General features: G+C 45.0%; 1 protein-coding gene across 1 annotated transcript in view; it reads left to right on the plus strand.

Annotated features, from left to right (window-relative positions):
- Positions 1-18859: 18859 nt before the first annotated feature.
- The window catches only part of SLC1A2 (solute carrier family 1 member 2), a 201519-nt gene continuing 198034 nt past the window's right edge, over positions 18860-22344 (plus strand). The window contains exon 1 of the mRNA XM_064288302.1: positions 18860-19016. The gene's annotated coding sequence lies outside the window, so the exon portion shown is untranslated. The remainder of the gene's footprint in view (positions 19017-22344) is intronic.

The following is a 22344-nucleotide window of genomic DNA, read 5'->3' on the forward strand; positions in this document are numbered from 1 at the left end:
AATCCCGATGAATAATTGAAGGCCGCACATTTATTCCGGCCGCGATGGGGGAGGAGGAGGGTGCACAGCTGGGCTGGGTTTCTGCAGCGCAACCCTCGCGCTACGGCTGCGTGGGTTCCCCGGGGCCCGGCACCCCGGGGTGGGTGCATGGGGTGGGTGTGCCTGTCTGTGAGCATGGAAGCGTGAACTGGTGCGGGTGTGCTAGTACGTGAAGGGGGCTTCCGGGGCTGTTCGAGGGAGGCGGGGACAGAGTGGCATCCCGGGTCTCCGCGCCGTCGCCTGTGATCCGCCCTGCGCGGGGTGACCCAGGGCCACGCGGCTTGAGGAGAAACAATAGCGACTCCTTGGATCCTGGGCATCTGCCACGGGCTACCCAGGCTTCTCCCGGCTACCAACAGGGCCTCTTTTCTTATTTTGCTAATTTATGGCGAGAGGCTTGGGGGGAGAGATGGTAGAGGAGGGGCCGCGTGTCAGGATGGGGGTTGGGGAACGGCGGTGAAAGGAGTTGCCCGAGGCGGCGGCGCGGGTGATGTCAGCCCACGACGAAAATAGAGAGGGATCGCCTGCAAATCCCCAGCTCCGGAGGGGCTAAACCTTCCAATCCCTCCCCGGCCGGCACCGAGCCAGGGTGCGCACACCCCCGCACTCGCGCGCGCACGCACACACACACACGCACTCCTCCTCACACCCATCCGCACACACACTCCCCCCCCTTCCCGTGCCATCACCCCAGCGCAGGCACTCCGCCACTCATTGAGCCAGCGAGCCTCGCAGCCAAGCACAGGTGGCAGCGGCGGCCCCGGCGCTTCGCCCCAGCGCGCCCTCCCGCAGCCTCCGGTGCAGCACTGTCTCTGGGAAGCCACACTCCGAGCCCCCGAGCGCCCCGCCAGGCGCTGTCGCGGCCGGTGGAGGGGAGCGCAGGACGGCCGCGGTGGAGAGCGGGGAGGGGGATTAGCGTCGGTTGAGGCGCTAAAGGGCTTACCCGGGAGGGCGTGGGAGGGCGGGGAGAGGCGCCCCTTTAAATACTGCGCGCCACACTCTCGCGCTCACCCGGGTGCAGGCTCACTCCTTTGCCAGTCGCTGCCGGATTCTGCTGAAGAGGAGGGGGCGTTCCCCAGACCATGGCATCCACGGAAGGGTGAGGGTTTTTTTCCTCGTATCTGCGAGGAAGTAGGGGGCGGGAGGACGCGAGGTGGAGACCCCCTGGCCGGGATGGGGGCTGGGAGACGCCAGCGCCGGAGTCGGGGATATTGGCGGAGCGATAGCTTGCCTGGAGGTGGGACGCTTGGGAGGGGGATTAATTTTCTTTCTTGGAGCTTACTGCTTAAGCCTTTCCCGAGGACGATGAGAGAAACGGAATGGTTTTGTTTTAATTAAAGGGGTAAGGTGCGGTGGAGGTGTGAAAAAGAGTGTAAAGAAGAAATCCTCTTGAGGTTACTTTTGAGATATAAAAACAATAAGGGATGGGGCGCCGTGCTAGTGGCAGAGATGGCCCGGGGAAGCAGTGCCTGGAGCGCGGCGCCGGCTGGAAAGCTCAGGACTCGCCAAGAATGAATGGACCTGGGCGGGGCGAAGACCAGCGAAAGCGGCTTCGAAAGCCGCGTTTGCAGAGTGGCCCAGAAGATGCCGGCCGGCTCTGATCGCCCCTTGTCCCCGGATGGCGGAATTTCCCTGGCTAGCTCTAAGACAGGATGGAGGGAATTTGGGTGCTTCTGGGAGGAGACGGGAAAACACGTGGTTTTGGGTAGGGGGTGTGGGTGAATGGGTCCCCAGACTCTGGCCCGGGAAGCTCTGGCTTCCCCATTCTGCCCCGCACCCCTGGAGCCCTCTCCTGCTTCCCCAGGCGGCAGTTGGCAAGGAGAAAGCTCCAGCGGTGAGGATAGCTGCCTTTAGTAAGAGGGAGATGGGACTGCACGGGACCAAAGGATCCCTTGGATATTCACACCTCAAAGGAAGGGTCCAGGAGTCACGTCCCTGGACCAGTATCTCCCAGGAACGTTTTCTGGGTGGGATAGCCAGAGTGGGAATAAAAGGACAGGCTGGGGCTCAGCCTTTTGGTTATTTCACAAAATTGCACTAGCCACTTGTGAGAGATCTCTGGATCTATGTTATGAGGAAAGCAAATAGCCTTCCTCTGGCCATGGGCAGTCAAGAGTCCTTGGTGCTGGTACTTTCCAGACTTTGTCTCTAATAATTGTACAAACTGTACAGGTATGTTTTTTTGGGGGAAACAAGTCTCTAAGCAGGAGAGAAGAACTGGTGTCCAAAGCCAGATCTCTAGACTCCAGCCTCCAACAAGGGAACCAAAAATTCAAACCCGTTGCTGTCCAGTAGATTCCGATTCACAGTGACAGAGTAAAACTGCCCCATAGCGCTTCCAAGGTTGTAATCTTTATGGAAGCAGACTGCCACGTCTTTCTCCCAAGGAGCGGCTGCTGGGTTCAAACCTCTGACCTTTCAATTAGTAGCCCAGCGCTTAACCATTGCACTATTAGGGCCCCTTCCAACAAGGGAAGATATTTCTAAAGCTGTCTTCTTCTGTCCAAGAGAAGGAACTCATCCCTTCTTTGTCTCCTGGAGCCCTTCCAAAGGGCCTGGCATCTTGGGTAGCGTGAGATTTCATCTCTCCTTTGGCCCTAACAGTTTGTCAATGTGGACACTTTTGATTGCTGTTTCTCAATAAAGATGCCCCAGAAGGACTGTATACAAAGAGGGTGGTAAACTGCTAAAACTGATATCTAGAATCAAATATTTATAGCCCATATAACTCAACCTCAGACCCTTCCTGCTTATTAAGTCCTTCATACTAAAAAAAATAAAAAATAAAAAAATAAGGTATTTCTGGCTGCCTTTAGTGATTTTCTAGACTTAGCCCTGCTTGTAAAGGCTGAAACCCCCGTGACTTAGATGACTGATTGTATCCTTTCAGATACTGCACCCAATTCCTCTTTTTGGATGTCCACATAGTGAATGGAGAGGTTAAGACCACAACAATCTCCAGACTGAGTGTGTTTATATCATCTTTGTCCTAAATGAGGAATGCAAATGATTTGACATTAAATATAAGGCAGAAATGATTTTCAGTACTTTAACAAGGCTCGCGTTAATTGATGCCACATTTGTGCACTGTGCATAGTTAAGATTGGCCAAAGGAACTTGTACTTAGAAGATTAAAAAAAAGAAAAAATTTGAAAGACTGTGAAACAAATGTAGAAAGATCTATGACCTATTATCATTTAAGAGCGGTAACAGTCTCAGAAGCTCTGAGCTTTCCCTTCTTTCTCTCTTTCTTTCTTCTCTCTTTTCTCCCAGGGCTATCTACTGGGCACTTGTTGGGTGGAACTCACATGTTAGGCACTCTGAGGGGATACAAAGACATAAGTGGTCTGCAAACTAGCTGTTAGAGGGCTGACTCCAGTCCAGCACTTGTATTAGTAAACTCTTTATGTGGGTTGGTGAAATGACCTTGTCCCTTCCCAAATCTTTGGTTAATGTGCCTTATAAAGAATAATTCACAGAGAACCCTCAGGTCGGCCTCCTTTGCTAATCTTTGCTCTCTAACAATGTTGAAACTTTTCCTTGAAGCACACATGGCTGGGAATGAAGATAAATAACGATATAGTTAAAACTGGCTACTGCTGAGTCCACTTCGACTCATGGCAACCCCACGTGTGTCAGAGTAGAAATGTGCTCCATAGGGCTTTCAATGGCTGGTTTTTCTGAAGTAGATGACTAGGCCTTTCTTTTGAGGCACCCCTGGTTGGACTTGAACCTCCGGTCTAAGCAGCTGAGTGTGTTGACGGTTTACACCACCCAGGGACTCCAACAGTAGTTATATGCTTTCAAATGATCTATTTTCATTTCAACTCTGTTTGCTTCAGAATGTCTGGGGAGTGGTAAACTGACCATTCTGGTTAACATTTATTGGGTGATATAGTTACAGTCTACACCATATGCTGATTACCAACTTTTAACGAATTATTAGAAGCAATAGTGAGATGTTGTGCTTGTTTGGTACTCAGTTTTCAAAGCACATTCATGTACATCGCCACATTCGATTCTTCCAATAACTCTGTGAAGCAGGCGGGACGATGAAAATAGATGTTAAGAATAAAATGATATAGAATATAATGTCATATTTCCTGGAAGATTCCAGGACTGGCAGAACTTTTGGGTTATCATCTGGAAATGTCTGTTATCAGTGAAAAGTCTGCTAGTCGTGACTGGTGTAGAAGATTTTACTGGCTTTCTCCCAAATCTTTTGCATACATTCCTTGCAATTTGCCTTCTGGAATAATTCTTTTTATCAGTCTATGCACTTTTTGTTGCCTTTGCAGAGCGTACCCAAATGCAGCCTCATTATTTGAGGTTTCTGGCTATTTGAGATTGGGATTATTAGCATCCGGTTTCTGTAAAAATCAACAGTGGACTCTTTGGTAGTTCCCGGGCCCTGAGAGGTATTTTCCTGCAAAGCAAGGTCTAATTTGATAGCTTTTTTTTTTTTTTTCTGAGTCCCCTGATATGGCTAGAATTACCCAGATGGCTTTTAGGTCCCTGACTCAAATTGGAAGATTGTAAGTAAGTTTGTGGCAGACATGCTAGTGTCTGTTATTGACTGGGTCATGGTGGAGTACCTAGACGCTGTAGAAGTGGGTATTCTAGAAATACGGTCTTGGGGGTGAGGCACAGCTAGGTCATCATGTATGTCAGGGACCCATGGCGATCTGTTTTCTGATCAGCTCCCAGGAGCCAGGGGGTCAGGGCTATGGCCAACCACAAGGACTTGGATTTCAGTTTAGCTTAGAGCGCAAATGAAACAGAAAACTGCTGACAACAGAAAAACCCTGGCCAGGGAGACCTACTGAATTTATTATTTCAAGCAAACAAAAGCATAACATAAAGATTGCTTTCTCCCTCTTCCTCTTGGGAATGAGGATGAGGTCAGATGGAGAAAGCACCCGCTGAGCAGACTTATTGGGGTGGGAATGGAGGGAATGGGGTTTGGGGTCTAGAGGGGTTTGTGTAATGCATGCCTTGGGCTTTGCTGGGGTTTTCATTTCTCCTTTTCTAATTTTCGAGAATATAAAAATCAGCCTCCTTGGGTAAAATAGGTATTAGTGGAACTGTGAGAAAGCCATCTCCTGTTTATTAAGACAGTCTCTAGTGAGTATTGAAAGCATCTCTGAAATTCTCAAGAAATAATGTCTAAAGCCAAATGAAACTTGTGAAATCGAAAAGCCAGGAGGTTAAAAACCAAAAGACAAGCCTGTTCCTCAGCGTCCACGGCCCCCAGCTCTCCCTCTTTTGTGCTTCAAGATCCCGTGATCTGTTCTTGGGCTTCCTCTTTAAGGGAAGTATCAGACAAGGAACAGTCCTGTAAGAGGTGATACTGGCTCTGCAAAACCAAGCAATATTTAACAGCTAAGTGTGAGATTTCTGGGTCAGTGTGCCAGGACTCCTACAGATCCAGGGCTGCAAAGGTTTTCCACAGTTTGAAGCTCATTGCAGGTTGATTTCAATGAAAATCTGCCCCTCTCCATCCTTCTCCGTGGCGGTATTCACACAAAGCCCAGATCACTGGTTTTCCCCCCTTTTATGGCAAACTAAATTGTTTTCCCTACCAATTTTCCCCCCATTGGACTCGCTTGCCTTTGGGAATGAGCTGAACCTATGCTTCATTTCCATCACCTGCTATGATTATTTTAATTTAATAAGACATCGATAACTTGCAATCCTCTAGCAATAGTAAGTCAGCAGAAGCATCTTGATCGAGAGACAATTTTAGTTTTGTTTGCATTTTAAGAAATTGTCCTGGCAGTCTGCAAAATCTAACAAATGCCAAACACTGTCGTTTGTGCCCTTGACAGCTTGCTGGGGGCAGGCAGGATGGTTCATAGAAAGGGTTTTAGAATCCAGATTATGGCAAATCGCTTTATTTACCACGTTGCTGGGTTTGCTCTCTCTTCCCTCTGCTCGCCCCTCACCCCTCAGTGCACCCAGTGCCAGGTCCTTGGAGTGAATTAATTAAAGGAGTGTTTAAAAATATCTCATTGCTCCATCTCCACGTGCTCCATCCTTGATTGGAGGCAGATGGGACGCATATTTGTCAGGAGAAGAGAAAAAGACTAGCGTCTTGTAATAAATCTGTCTGGTTGGCCTAAAATGATGGCAGAAAAGACAACGGACCAGTGGTATTAAAGGAAAATGAAGAAAGGGGTAGATCCTTCCTTGAACTTTAAAGAAGGATGCCTCATTTACTGAGTGCTCTTAAAAAAAAAAAAAGATGGTTTTTTTTAGCAGTGTTATTTTTAAATATTTATGTATATATGAATGTATTTAATTTCTTGGACAAGCAGATATGTCCTCTGTCTGCTGACCTGCCGTCTGGTGTTTTTGGCAATCTCTGCAGCTGCTTTGGATTAGAGATGAATTGAGCAAGGACTGTCCTTTAAAATTGGAATGACGAGAAGGAACTCCATTTTGGCAGCTGGACTTGATCTGAATCAATCCTGGCTGCCTCTAGGAAAGATGACAGCAATGTCAAAGACTTGGATGAAATCCTTGGGGACAAGTCAGGAGACAGCGTCCCCACACTCCCCCGTATGATAGAGGCTCCGCTGAAATGGCTGAAAGTACTTTATTCTGTTAAATTTGGTCAGGAGTACCATCTGTCACTTGCTCTTGGTAATCTGGCACAGAACTTTCCATTGTGTGCTTCTGCCATACCAGGTTCTCAGCCGCTGTACTTGCGGGATCACAGAGCTGGTGACAGTAGGAAGTTGGTCTAGGGTCTGTTTGCCTCCCAAGCTTTTCTCTGTCTATAGCACTAAACGGGTACGGGGTGCCTGTGGACTGTATGTGGTCTACAGGTGTATATATGTAAACCAAACCCGTTGCCACCAAGTTGATTCTAACTCATAGTGACCTTGTAGGACAGAGTAGAACTGCCCCAATGGGTTTCCACGGAGCACCTGGTGGATTCAAACTGCCGACCTTTTGGTTAGCAGCCGTAGCTCTTAACCACTATGCCACCAGGGTTCCACACACACACACACGCACACACACACACAGACACACACACAGTATATATGTATATAATTTGTTTTTTGTTCAGACAGGATTTTGAAACTATTTGAATTATTTGCCTATACTTAAATTTTTTTTTTTCCCTAAAAAAAAAAAAAAAAACCCTGATTCTGGTATCTCTCAATAATTGGAAGGTTTGATGACAAAGGAGCTGCCCTTTTGTTTTGTTACCATTTATTGAGTGATTATAGCCTGGTACTGTTCTAAGCACTTTACACTATATGGCAAAGACTGTTATTATCCCCATTTTACAGGTATAGCAACTGAGGCACAGAAAGATTGTAGTGAGTAGAAAGCCAAGCAGGCTACAAATCCATGGCTTCTGCTCACTTGTCCTAACCACTAGGCAACACTGTTTAGTCTCCTAGGACAGGATTTAGCTGGGGCTGAGGAATGGCTGTCCCCTGAAACAGGTCATGTGCTTTCCAGGTTGGGCACAGTCTTTTCTAGGACCACTTCATTCCTGTTCCCTGCCTGACCCTTTGCTTCTCCAAGGCAGCTATTAAGAGAATAAGACTTGGGATTCCATCTTCTTAGGTTATACTATTGCCTAGTGGTGTGGATTGGAAAAGTTATTCAAAACCCATTTCTATGTAATGAAAGATAATCCAGCCTACTTAAAAAAAAAAGTACAAAAAACGAAAAACAAAAATAACCCTTAACCATTACCTTCTTGTTATTTCCTTTAATTTATTCTAAGTTGTTCATAACGGAGCATTCTTGTGTGATTATTGGTTGTCTGGAAGCAATAACACTGTCTCATCTAGGTGCACTGCTTTGAAACACCTCAGGGCATGACCACATGGATCCTGTCCTTTGGAATATTGAGCCTTGGGACATATTCCAGAGGGTATAGACTCTTGTAGGTCCTGAGCGGTGCAAACAGTTAATGTGCTCAGCTGCTAACTGAAAGTTGGGTTTTTGAGTCCACCCAGAGGCAGCTTGGAAGAAAGACCTGACAATTTACTTCTGAAAACTCAGCCATTGAACACCCTGTGGAGCACAGTTTACTCTGACATTCATGGGGCTACCATGGGCCAGAATCAACTCAATGGCAACTGATTTAATACATTTTATGGGGCAATTCTACTCTGTCCTATAGGGTCGCTATGAGTTGGAATCGACTTAATGGCACTGGGTTAGTGGCAAAGGTAGCTGAGCATTTAGCAGCTTCTGGACTTTCAAGCATGGCTGTTTAGGGTTGTGACATTCCAGTTTCCTTAAAGAGCTGCTGGCCCTACCCCTCTTGTGGTGAGGCTGATAGTTTTTTGCAATGAATGCAAACAGTGAGGACCTAGGGATGCCTTTTGAATTACGGAAAAAATCTTTCAGTGGCCCTGTTTTTGTGTATTTTTAAGAGTGGCAGGTTGCTGATCACCCAATAGGTGGCAGTAAATGTCAGTACTTTATCCAGACTGGTGTTTGGACTCCCATCGGAAGCCCCTTGGTCCTTAGGGAATCCCGATTCCCACAGCATTCCATTTGCTTGTGATTAAAAATAGTTTCACCAGTAAATATACGTGTAATTTGGTAATAGTGGGACACTTAGCATGTATTGGCAATGTTCATAGATATACTTGCAAATAAATATAAACAGGCCCATTCATTTGAACGAATTCCGAGTTTGTATGACTTTACATAGGAAACCTTGGTGGTATAGTGGTTAAGTGCTACGGCTGGTAACCAAAGGGTGAGCGGTTTGAATCCGCCAGGCGCTCCTTGGAAACTCTATGGGGCAGTTCTACTCTGTCCTATGGGGTCGCTATGAGTTGGAATCTCTATGGGGCAGTTCTACTCTGTCCTATAGGGTCGCTATGAGTCGGAATCGACTTGATGGCACTGGGTCTGGGTATGACTCTACTTACACGACTTCATTTAATCCTTGGAGAACTATTGAATGTTATGCTCATTTTACAGATGGGGAAACTGGAGCTTAGAGACGCTTTGATTTGATGCTGTTACTGGGCACTTTGGAAACCCTGGTGGTGTAGTGGTTAAGTGCTACGGCTGCTAACCAAAAGGTCGGCAGTTCAAATCCACCAGATGCTCCTTGGAAACTTATGGGGCAGTTCTACTCTGTCCTCTAGAGTCAGAATCGACTCGATGACAATGGGTTTGGGCACCTTGCTTTTTTGTCGTCTAATTCTACTGTTTTATATTATCCACACTTTGCAATTAGTTAACATTTCCCTAAAATTTCACAAGTCCTCTCTTTGTTTTTTATTGCCCCAGTGGGTGTTTGCTATCATTTTGATAAAAGAAAGCAAGCTAGCCAAATGTTTCTAAGGAAGGAGATTTTAAAGAATTTAAGAGACAATGCAAAAGAAGGACAAAATTGATTACAGAAAGAGGTCAACTTATCTTTGAGTGGGCATGTGAAATTCTAAAGAAAATGCCACCTCCCCCCAACACCAAAAAAAAAAAAAGGTGGGAATAAGGCCAGGTAACTGAGAATGATCAGTTTGTAGATGTCAATCTAAGACCTTCAAAGGGAAGAAGCAAATGGAAGTGCAAGGAAGGAGATAAGGTAAACGACAGAAAAAGCATCCTTCTCTGCGAAGTATCAGAGAAAGCCAACTCCTGCAGATCAGATTATTTTTGCTGCTTTACCTTAGTCTTTTCTTGCAAGGGCAGTTGAGATCTGATAATGAGCTTTGTTGGGAAAGTGGATGGAAGACAACAGGAACAAAGCACGCTCAGATAAACTTGTTTAGGGGTGAAATGGATGGGCACCAGCTGACGACACTCATCTCAGACACTCTAAAGGAACCGATGGTCCCCAGGGAATTAGTTCAGCTATTATTTTTCTATATTTAGATGCAACATATGGTCTAGAAAGAGTGTCAAGAAAAAATATTGGACTAATGTCTAAGACTAGAAGAGAGAGGAATGGAATTATAGACTGGATCTATCCCCCAAGTGTTTTTTTTTCTGAGTTCAAAGTAATCGATCAACAGACATTAGTAAAATCATCGTAGAATGGTGGAACTGATTTTTAGATGGTGATTAATTGCTAACATTTCAAATGAAGAATTAATTGTTTGTAAGAGTTTATCTGGAAACGCTGGTGGCATAGTGGTTAAGTGCTACGGCTGCTGACCAAAGGGTCGGCGGCAGTTCAGATCTGCCGGGCGCTCCTTGGAAACTCTACGGGGCAGTTCTACTCTGTCCTATAGGGTCGCTGTGGGTTATCTATGCATCTCAAAACCTTCAAATCTGGACTCTTTTCACAGACATTGATGCATGGGGTTTGAGGCATTGTTGCTGGCCTGCATAGGGAAATGGATTTGGAGATGAAGATTTGTGCACGTAAGGTTTATGGGAGAAGGAGCTCTCAGCGTCAGTACGTGGGAGAGAGTAAAGGACACAGGGTGAGCGGAGAGAGAAGTTAAAACAGTCACAACACACACCTCAGCTCACTCACAGGGAGCTCTGGAGCCCCGCCGGCGCTGCAGGAAGGTCCTGGGTTGGGGAAAGAGCTATGGCCTTTCTGTCTCTGCATCGATTAGCCATTGGATGAGGGCTCTGCTAGAAAAGGGGGCATGGCACTGAGTGAGTCTGTGGCAAGGCTTTGGAGGTGGATTTAGCTAAGAGCTGTCATTCAGCAGTGCTCCCAGCAGCTAGGCAAATATACCCCCCAGTTTTGAAGACGGGGGGATGGAAATCTGGGCTGCCCACCACAGTATCCACTATAAACTCGAAATTCAATTGTTTGAGAGAGAAGAAAATGATGAGTGCCCTTACTTTTAATCGGGAATATCCAAGCCTCAATGAAGCTGTCATCTGTAATAAAATGTCATACCTTAAGAGGAATGTGTGGTGGGGGAAAAACAGGAGGGAAGGTGGATTCTGGTGGGCAAAGATGGCAAGAATTAAGGTCCATCTCCTTCCTCAGTTTTAGTTATGATGCACATAGCTTCCAAGGACAGGAGACAGAAGACTTTCTCTTCACTCCAGTCCTTCAAGGATATCTGGTCCAACAGGAGGACAATTACCTGAAATTGCTGCCTTAGAAAGGGGATCAAGTCTAGAAACATCAATATCTATCTAGAGTGTTGAGTGTAATGGAAGGGGCCAGAAGGAGCGATAGAAAGACATATTGGGAACCAGAGTATAGCTGTTATGGATATTTCCAGTGTTGACAGCAGTCGTTTCTATATTCCTACCAGTGTTCTTTCCCATGGAGTCCTTACCTGGAAAAAGGTGGGCCATGAACTGGAACCTCCTCTGGAATATCCACTGCATTGTTCTATTGATTCCAGAAGCCATGTGTTTTCTCAAGCCAAGGATACTGGCATGTTGACTTTCTCTGCTCTAATCCCATCGTAAATGCTAAGATATGTTCAAAGAAGAAAGAACATCTTGTACATAATTCCAGGCCTTGTAGAATATACTTCTGTGGGTATTTCCCCTTATTTTCCCACTTCAGTTGATTCTTTCTGAAACCAAGACGTTGGCTATCATTGTGTTTCTGTTCGTATTAACAAACCTGTTGCTGTCGAGTCGATTCCAACTCACAGTGACCCTATAGCACAGAGTAGAACTGGCCCGTAGAGTTTCCAAGGAGTGCCTGGTGGATTCAAACTGCCGACCTTTTGGTTAGCAGATGTTGCTCTTAACCACTATGCCACCAGGGTTTCCCACCTGTGCTTAAGAGGTACAAATCTGTTCTTTACTATAGCAGGTAGATATTGTGCATATTTCTAGCATTTGGGTAAAGATCTCACTGATTGTACTCCATCTGCATTTAGAAAATACATTTTATACATAGAATGTAGCTATCAGCTAAATAAAAGGTTATGAGGGCTTTGCAGTCTGCAGTCACAGAAATTATTTTTAACAAAAAATTTCAACGTTTTGTCTTCTTTTCCCACAACAAAAAATATATGGCATTATTAAAACAACAGCAGCAACACCTCAAATATTAACAGAGTGGCATAAAGAAGTTGAAGACTGCCTGCCACCCCAATCCTCTTCCCTAGAAATATTAGTATTTTGGTGCCTTTTGAGACATTTTTCTGTGTACACATAAACACCCTATTTCTAAAATACAAATTGAATTACCCTGTATAGGCTGTTCTACAACTTTCTTTTTACTGAATACGTCTAGGTATATATATATGTGTGTGTGTGTGTGTGTGTGTGTGTGTGTATATCAAACAAAAATCCAAACCCGTTGCAGTCAAGTTGATTTTGACTCAGAGCAACCCTATAGTACAGAGTAGAACTGCCCCATAGGGTTTCCAAGGCTGCAAATCTTTATAGAAGCAGACTGCCACATCTTTCTCTGGCAGAGCGGCTTGGGGGTTCAAACTGCCAACCTTTCGGTTAGCAGCCGAGCACTTTAACCACTGTGCCACCAGAGCTACACACACGTGTGTGTGTATATGTATTTGTGTATATATATATATAGCCCTGGTGGTGCGGTGGCTAAGAGCTCAGCTGCTAACCAAAAGGTCGGCAGTTAATCTACCATCTGTTCCTTGGAAACCCTATAAGGCAGTTCAACTCTGTCCTATAGGATTGCTATAGGGTCGCTATGAGTTGGAATTGACTCGAAGCAATGGGTTTATATATATATATACCAAACCTGTTGCCTTTGAGTAATTCCGACTCATAGCAACCCTATAGGACAGAGCAGAACTGCCCCATTGGGTTTCCAAGGACTGGCTGGTGGATTTTAACTGCCGATCTTTTGGTTAGCAGCCAAATGCTTAACCACTGCACCACCAGGATCCCATATATGTGTGTTTAGGTTTAAAAATTTTTGATAGTAGTTCATTGTATGGTTATATAGTAGTTGATTTAGCCAGTCCTTTTTTTAGTTTAATTGATAGACGTTAGGTTATTTTCAAGCCTTCTTCGCTATAACCATGTTGATAGAGTATGAATTGGAGGAGGAGATGAGGCAGAACACTGAGACAAGTTAGAAATGATAGCAATAATTCAGGTGGGAGATAATGACCTGAATTAGAGCATAGGATGAAAGCGCATGATGAAGTTTCAAGGATATGTAGAAGGACTCAGTGACCAAGTGCATGTAGGGGTGAGTAGGAGGGGGAGCTTAAAGCCATCTCTCAGGTTCCTGGACTAATCAATTTGGTGTGGGAGATGAATGCAGAAAAGGAATTCAGGGGAAATGACAAATGTGAAAGAGAAGGTAATAAATTTGATTCAGCATATTGGATTAGATTTTTTTCTTTTTTGTGGGCTACACAGTTGCAGATCCTCACTAAGCAGTTGGGTACAAGAGAGGCTGGGCCTTTATGGAGTGGTATTTATGAGTAAATAAACTCATCCATATATATATATAGAGAGAGATTTGAAGCTAGAAAAAATCTTGGACTAAGGGCAGGGGCAAGGACTATAAGGCAGGAGGGGACAGGAAAGCTGGTAATAGGGAACCCAAGATCAAGAAGGGAGAGTGCTGACATGTCATGGGGTTGGTTACCAATGTCACAAAACAGTATGTGTACTAACTGTTTAATGAGAAGCTAGCTTGTTTTGTAAACCTTCATCTAAAATACAATAAAAAAAAATATTGGGCTAAGGGAAGAATCCTGAGAACTCTAATATCTAAAGATGGACAGGAGAAGGCGATTTAGGGTTCTGGGTGCTGATGAGTAAGGAGGGAAGTCAGAAGAGAACAGGTGTCTTGGAGTGGTCAATGGTGCTATGTACTACCCCACCCAAAAACCCACTGCCATCTAGTTGATTCCAACTCATAGCGACCCTATAGGACAGAGTTTCCAAGAGTTTCCATAGAGTTTCCAAGGAGCACCTGGAGGATTCAAACTGTTGACCTCTTGGTTAGCAGCTGTAGCACTTAACCACTATGCTATGTACTATACCTGTATACTTGTTGCCATCAAGTCAATTCTGACTCATAGTGACCCCACAGAGCAGAGTAGAACTGCCCTATAGGGTTTCCAAGGAGAACCTGGTGGTTTCGAACTGCCAACCAATTGGTTAGAAGCGCAGCTCTTAACCACTATACCACCATGGTATCCGCCATGTTCTATAGAAAGCTCAAATAGCTTAAGTATTGAAAAATGCTCATTGCACTCGTCAATTACAAGTCATCAGTGACCTTTGAGAGAGCAGTTTGAGCAAAGTGATGGCTACTATCGCCAAGGTGGTGTGAGTGGAGAATAAGTGGAGAGAAAATGAGTGTAAATGATTATTTTTAAGACTGGCAGGGGAGATCAGGATTACACTTTTGAGTACTTGCTGTAGTTTTAGTGTGGGTGTGAGATAAGCATGTTCATATGATAAGGGGAAGATTTGATTAGTGAAGGTGAGGTCTTGAATACCCTTTGTGGAAGATGCTGATGAAGACAAAAATGAACACCAGAGGGTAATTTATCGCTTGCTTTGGAGGTTCCTGTAGGGGAGGGCAGGGTGGCTCTGTGCGTACTTGGTGAAGGCTTTCTCCTGTCTTCCTGTTTAATCCTACAGGTAGGAAGAACAACTCAGAATGGAGAGGGAGGAAAGGTTCACCTTCCTGGGTTGCCAGATCCATGTAATCAACCCTGGTGATCTGCAGAGTGACTGACAGGGCAGTCAGCTTGCCATTACTTCTGTAACCTCATCAGTCAGAAAGCTAGACTTGGTGGATGTACCTTGGTGGTGGTTATTACCATTTTTTTTTTTAGGTCGACCTTCCAGAATCCTTTCTAAGGGTTCCTAGCTGGAATTACTCTCCTACCCTTAGCCCTTCATTTGTGCTCTTGTGTAGCTTGTGAAACTTCCTTGGTCTCAGTTTTGATCCCCATTCTTCTCTCTGACTCTACATTCTCTCTGGATCACTTCCAGGGGATTTGCATGCCACCTGGATACTGATAACTCCCAAATTTATATTTCTATTTCAGACCTTTTTTGCAAGCTCCAGATTCATGCCCTCCAACTCAGTTGACATCTCCATTTGTGTGATAACTAGACATCTCAAACTTACTGTGTCCACAATGAAACTCATTTTTTTTTCTGACGACTCATCCCTACTCTCTCTTAAGTTTCCCCCATCTCAATAAGTGGCACTGCCATCTATCTAGATATTGAAAGCCAGAAATATAGGTATTATCCTTGTTTATTTCTCTTCCTTGGCTCCAACCTATGAGCTCTTTCAGTTCTATCTCCAAGAGTTTCCTCAAGTCCGACCTCTTCTTTCCATCACCATGGCCATCACATTAGTTCACACAAACATCATCTCTCTCCTGGAAGCTGCAGAGCCTCCTAATTTTCAATATCTTAAATATCCCATGGTCTTGCCCAACCGTAGGGCCTTTTCCCTTTGTTTGGACCACTTCCCACCCTACACCTACGCTCATTCTTCATATGGCTGGTGTCTTGATTTCCTAGTGCTGCTGTAACAGAAATACCACAGGCCAGTGCCTTTAAAGAGCCGAAATTTATTTTTCACAGTTCTGGAGGCTAAAAGTCCAAATCAGGGTCTCAACTGTGTTTATTCTTTCCTTATGGTAACCTGGGGCATTCCTTGGTTCCTTGGAGATCTCACATGGCATCTGTCTTCCCCCCATGTGTGCATGTGTATCTCTTTGTCCGTTTTCCTCTTTTTATAACTCAGAAGTGATTAGGTTTAGGATCCACTCTATACTGGTATGGGAACCCTGGTGGTGCAGTGGTTAAGTGCTAGTCTGCTAACCAAAAGGTCCGCAGTTCCAATCCACCAGGCACTCCTTGGCAACTCTATGGGGCAGTTCTACTCTGTCCTGTGGGGTTGCTATGAGTTGGCAACGGGGTTTTTAAAAATACTGGTATGACCACAACTGATTGATTGATTACATTACATTAAATTGCATGTGGAATTACGTTAGATTACATGATGGAAGGCAATTACTTTACGTTACATTAGATGCAAGGTAATTACGTTAGATTACATCCATAGGTATCGGGTTAGGGTTTCAACGCATGTTTTGGGGGTGGGGGAATGTAATTTAATCTGTAACAGCTGGTATCCTCTTATCTATACTATCTTTAAGTTCTCAGCTTAAATGCCACCTCCTCAGACCACTCCACCTAAAATAGGCCTCCCTCTCTTAGTCCTATCTCAGCCCCTTGTTTGTTTTCTTACTTAGTCAATTAAGCTTTTTAAAATATTTAACTTATTCTCTTACTTGTTTTTATCTGCCTCCCTCATTGGCAGCCAGGAAGGCAGGGAAAGTCTTTGTCTTGTTCATCATGCCATTCCTGGAGCCAAATGCAGTGCAGTCCATAAGCATTTAGTGATTGAATGACCATCGACCTCAGCCTGGGGGAGCGAGGAAGGCTTCTCAGAAGAGGTGATATTTAAGCTGGACCTCTTCCAGGGAGTTTGTCCCCATTACGCTTTGTTCAGACCTCTCTTACAGCACTTAATTATGATTGTATGCTCAGAGTTTTTGTGTCTGTCTGCTCACTATCCTGGTATCTCTGTGAGGATCAGGACTACATTAATTTCTTAGTGCCTCAACTTACCATTATCACAATAAATGTGTGTGTAATTGAATTGTCTACCTTAGGAAAGAGATACGCAAGGACAGAGAGAGGATGGAAAGGAGCAGGCTTAGGCGGCAACAAGACCAAGGTTGAGAAAACACATCCTTGTGTGTGTTGGGATATGGTGCTCTTTGAAAGGCTCTGGTGATCAGGTGAACATACCCTGTGTACCAGTCAATAACCAGTCTGTTTATTGCTAAGGGTTAGTAGAGTTCAGGCCGGCTACAAGAATAATCAGACCACTTATTGTCAGTTGGGCAGCAGATCGTCTTATGAAGCCAAAAATGTGTTTGTCATACTCAGTCATGTCCCCATGCTGCTGTCTGGAAAAGATTACAAACTCCTGCATCTGAGGTTCTTTCAAAATGCAATGAAGTTTAATCAGAGGAAAGCGTTTGAACCCCTCCCCCATCTTTCCCAAGACACACTGCCTCCACTTAGAATGATGTTTGTCGGCTGTCTATTCCTTTCCCTTGTTGTTTGTAAAGAAAAACAAGAAGAAGCTTGCAAACATTTTATATTCAGATATAAAGAAGGGATTTCTTAAATCATATATGATTTTTAAATTGCATCAGTGAATAAAACCCAGGGATCCACACTTCAGATGCTTATAAAACTGATTTGGAAAAAAGAAGAGATGCCGGAAACTGACAATATTGTTGTTAAATTGATACTTTTAACTTCTAAAGAGATTCTTTAAGTGTTGTCTTACCCTGGCTTCCTATTGTGGTAGGAAAAAAGAGCTACAGGTTTAGAAATAATAAGTCTTGTCCTTGGTATGTGTTTTCTGATATCCTAAATAAAGATGTTGGCATCTCTTCTGCGAACTCATCCAGCTGGTATGAATTGAATTGTGTCCCGCCCACGCTGAAGAGAACAAAATGCTGCCTGGTCCTGCGCCATCCCGATGGTTGGTTGTGGGTCAGACCATTGTGATGCATAGGGTTTTCACTGGCTGATTATTGGAAGTAACTCGCCAGGCCTGTCTTCCAAGTCCGTTTTAGTGTGGAAGCTGTGCTGATACCTGTTCGGCATCGTAACAACAAACGAGCTTCCACTGACAGATGTGTGGTGGCTGGGCATAAGGTGCATTGGCCAGGAATCAAATCTGGATTTTCACACGAACGGTGAGAATTCTACCACCGAACCACCAATGCTTCATAAATGATGCTGTTTTGTATCTCTGTAGTTCCTGAGGTGGAGTTCTCTTCTGGAGCTTTCTGGGGGCTGGACATGTTGGGGGTATTTATCATGGCCTGGTGGGATACAGTGGCTGCTGAGTCACTTCTCACTAATGGTGACCTTACGTGTTTCAGAGTAGAACTGTGGGTTTTCAATGGCTGGTTTTTTGGGAAGTAGATTGCCAGGCCTTTCTTCTGAGGTGCCTCTGTGTGGACTCGAACTTCCAACCTTTCAGTTAGCAGCTGAACACGTTAACCATTTGCACCACGCAGGGACTCTGCCTAGCATCTTTTTGACCCTTGGCATCCTCACACTGTGAATCCTGTGATTGGATGAGGGGTCAGTTTCAGGGACCCTTTTCTGCAGCCTGGAAACCCTGGTGGCACAGTGGTTAAGTGCTATGGCTGCTAACCAAAAGGTCAGCAGTTTGAATCCCCCAGGTGCTCCTTGGAAACTCTACAGGGTAGTTCTACTCTGTCCTATAGGGTCGCTATGAGTCAGAATTGACTTGATGGCAGTGGATTTGGTTTGTTTTTTTTGGTTTTCCTCAGCCTTATGGGAAAGCCTGTGATCACTCATCATCCTTATGACAAACGCTAGATTCCTCCATTCAGAGCCAGGGCATCCAAGCTGCTGTTTCTGAGAGGAAAGTAGAACCAACAGAAGCGGAGACACTATGTTTCGGAATCTCCTCTGATATAGAAGCCATTGTTAGTTGGGAGAACCATCATCCACAGATCATGTTTTTGCTTTATTTGCTTTCTCTCTCTCTCTGAAGACTCCTGTAGATTCAGGACAAGTGAAACACCAGGTATCACGATGGAATCCACACAGAATTGTTCGGCAGTCAGAATGACCAAGCCAGTTTGTCCAGCAGGGGGCCCTGTGGAGCCACTCCTCAGCCGGCTGCAGAACCATGGTGATTTCCCTCCTGTACTGAAAGCAAGAGCCAGAGGGCGATTTGCCTGGTTCCCAGGCCACCACCAGCTGTTGCCTTGGTTTTTAAGAAGGAAAACCCTACCACTTTGATTATTTACATTCCAAGTGACCTCAAGTTGTTAAATCAACCAGTGGATCAGGGTGCTCTGGGGGCCAAGGCTACACCTGGGAAAACTGGGCAGAGAATATTGACAGCAATCGCCACTGACCACCTGGTTCCTTGCCTGGCCCTGGGTCCTGTCTTCCTCGTTCTCTGGCTTCTCCTCGAGAGTCATCAGCAGGGCTCGGCAGGATTTGCTGACTCCGGAGCTCGGGTATGTCCAACCTGGTTTTGTCTGGGTTATTGACAGACTTTTTAGCATGAAGGGGGAACCATGAGGAAGAAGAGAGGCTTTTAAAGCTGAAGGGAAAGACACTTGAGGGGTTGAAAAGTACATTTTGAAAAGGTTGGAGAGGCCCCAGAATAAACAATACAAGAACGGAAGCATGGAAACAGATACTCTTTGGTTTTTTGAAACGACTAACGAGCCATCCCAGAAGTCTAGCTTGTGTTCAACTCAATAGGAAACAGGCAATAAAATCAAAATAGCTGTGAAAATGCTGTATTTATTAAAGGGCACACTTCCTTAGGAGGTGGTCATAGAAGAACCAGGGACTCAGGCATGTCCATATGTTTGTCTGAGGAGCCCTGGTGGCACAGTGGTTAAAGCACTCAGCTGTTAACTGAAAGGCCAGCGGTTTGAACCCACCAGCTGCTCCTTAGGAGAAAGATGCAGCAGTCTGCTTCTGTCAAGATTACAGCCTTGGAAACCCTATCGTGCAGTTCTGTTCTGTCCTGTGGGGTCGCTATGAGTCAGAATGGACTCAAAGGCAAAGGGTTATATGTTTGTCTAAGGAGGACTTTCCTACTCCTAAGCTGCTGAGGCCAGCCAGGGACATGACATGTTTCTGTGTTTTCTGGGGCAGGAGCCCCAGGACCCTGTCCAGCTGTGGCTTCAGTGTCCATTTAGGGGGCATTTTCCATTAACCTTTGAGTTTCTCCTGTCATAGGATCACAGCATATTTGTTGAGTAAGTGAAAGCAGCCCAAAAGCTCACTAGATGATTTCCAGTTTCTCCTCCAAGAGAATCTTACATTATTTGGGTGTAAACACAGGAACAGGGAGTCCTGGTGGTGCAGTGGTTAAGTGCTTGGCTGCTAACCGAAAGGTCAGTGGTTCAAACTCACCAGCTGGAATCCACCAGCTGCTCCGAGAGAGAAAAGACCTGAAGATCTACTCCTGTAAAGATTACAGCCTAGGAAACCCTACGGGGTGTTCTACTCTGTCCCGTAGGGTCGCTATGAGTTGGAATCGACTGGATGGCAACAACAGATTTCCTCTCTGTGATTTACCCCATGGGAACATAGGGAAGCAAGGCTGGGATTATGGCATGTGACTCAGAAGGGCCCTGCCCTTGGGTTAATGCTTTGCTCTTGCCGTCTCGAAATTCTTAATAGGAAGTAGCCTCACATTCTCATTTTGCACTGGGCTCCACCAGTGACGTGGCCAGTCTTGCCGGGAAGCCACAGATATGCAGGCCTGTATCAAATACTACTTACGGTGCTGATGAGCGTGAAGAAGACAAGGAGCTTGAGAATATCTGCCCTCTTGCATTGCACTAGAATATTCCAATCATGAGAGACTGCATAAAACAGTTTCTGGGAAGCCAATGTTGCACCGTGGTTAAAAGGGTGTCTTTTATCCTCAGAAGGACCTAAGCGAGAATGCTTCTTCTACCACTTCCTAGCTGTATGACTTGAGGGAAGTTAACCTCTCTGAGACTCAGTTTCTTCATCTGTTAAGCAGGGACAATATCACTCACCGGCTAGGGTTTTGGTAAAGATTAAGATGGACATACGTGAAGGCTTTGCATAGTGCCTGAGACGCTGTAGTGGTGGCTCTCATCATGCTCCTTGGAATAGCCTTACTGTGTTACTTTTAGGCTGCTGAACTTGGGATGTCTGTTCAGTCTCTTGACTTTGCAAATTAGGTTGCTAACACTCAGTGCACACCCACAGGTATGTTTGCTAATTCTTTATTACAGAGCCACAGGTGATAAGATTAGAAAATAGGTCTTGAATTTCTTTGATCTTGAATGGTGTATTTGCATTAGCGAAGGTTTATTTAAAGATTTTTCTCTTCTGTGCTTTTAACCCTACAATCTCAGAGTCTTTCCAAACAAGGACGCCCTACTCTCCCCACTCATTTATCCTTTCTGAAATGTCTAAAGATAAGACTGTATGTTTCAGGAGATGGTGAGACTGAGGGAGAGGGAGCATAAGAGGTGTCCAGACATCGATCAGATGGCCACCAGACAGGGGTACTGTGGAGGGCATCGGTGTCTCCAGAGGAGGGGCTCAGCTGGATGACTGTTGCTTCCTTTGACACTGAGGGTCTATGATTTCCTCTCTGTGATTTACCCCATCAACTCCAACGTTGCGGTTAAAGATTTCCAACATCTTAAAGCATCGTAAGGGTGCTTATTACTAACCCTCTGATAGTTGCCAGAGATGAGTTTGAACTGAGAAATGCATGACAGAATGCTAAAGACCAGGTGAGCAGGTATTTGGGGTAAAAGGAACCTATGTGTGGTATAGAAAAGAATGATTATATCTTCCAAATAAAACATAAAAAATTGCATGCAACCAGGCACTAAAAGATTTCTATATGATTATTTTTAAAGGAAGCCAAGCAATGAGAAAGACTTCCTTTCTTTAATATTAATTTTTTATGTTATTTCCTTTTATACTGGGGCTTTTTATGCAAACTGCAGAACACTCATGATTTCATCTGTAGATGTGCAGAGTTCACACTATTTTAAGGGGTTTGCATTCCTCTCATGGATAGTGCTGTTGTTAGGGGCCCATTGTGACAGAGTAGAACTGCCCCATTGGGTTTTCTAGGCTGTAATCTTTACAGCTTTAGATTGCCAGCTCTTCCTCCCTTAGAGCCACTGGGTGGGTTCTAATTGCCAACTTCTGGTGAGCAGCCAAGTGCTTAACTTTTGCACCGCCAGGGTTCTTTCTATAGAAATGTGGCTCTCGACTTTACTTGAAGCTAGCTTCTTCCTTTTTGCCCCGTCTTTTTGCTGCAGATGGAAAGAACGGGATATCCCCTCTCTTTTGAGTAGGAACACATTACCGTATTGAACAAGCTACATACAACTTGGAAAGACATGCTCTATAGTGTAGGCATTATCATTGCCAGGTTTGCTTCTAACATTCATGACCGTCCTGTCCCAGGGCCCAGCCCTGTTCCCACCCTGGCACCTCCCTAACTTCTGCTGTGATCGACTGGAATTTGTGCCTGAGTTCTGTAGAGGTGATATTTACAGAACAAAGTGGGATGGAGAAGTGAGGAAATCTGGATAAATCCAGCAGGGAAGATATTCCAGTTTGGTTTAATTATCTGGGTAGGTCAAGCTGAAGATGTTAGGGCCAAGTAATTAACAAGTAATTAACTTAATTTCTCAGGTGCCTTCAGAGGTGTTTGCAGGGGGCTGTCTGTTAAAGGTCAACTCTTGCCTTATAAGGAGGAGTAGATGGGGAGAAGGGCAGGGTGAGGAGCAGAGGGAAGAGAAGAGTAATAAAAATGTGCTCAAT

Source organism: Loxodonta africana, chromosome 7 (assembly GCF_030014295.1).
Source record: "Loxodonta africana isolate mLoxAfr1 chromosome 7, mLoxAfr1.hap2, whole genome shotgun sequence".
NCBI classification, from domain to species: domain Eukaryota; kingdom Metazoa; phylum Chordata; class Mammalia; order Proboscidea; family Elephantidae; genus Loxodonta; species Loxodonta africana.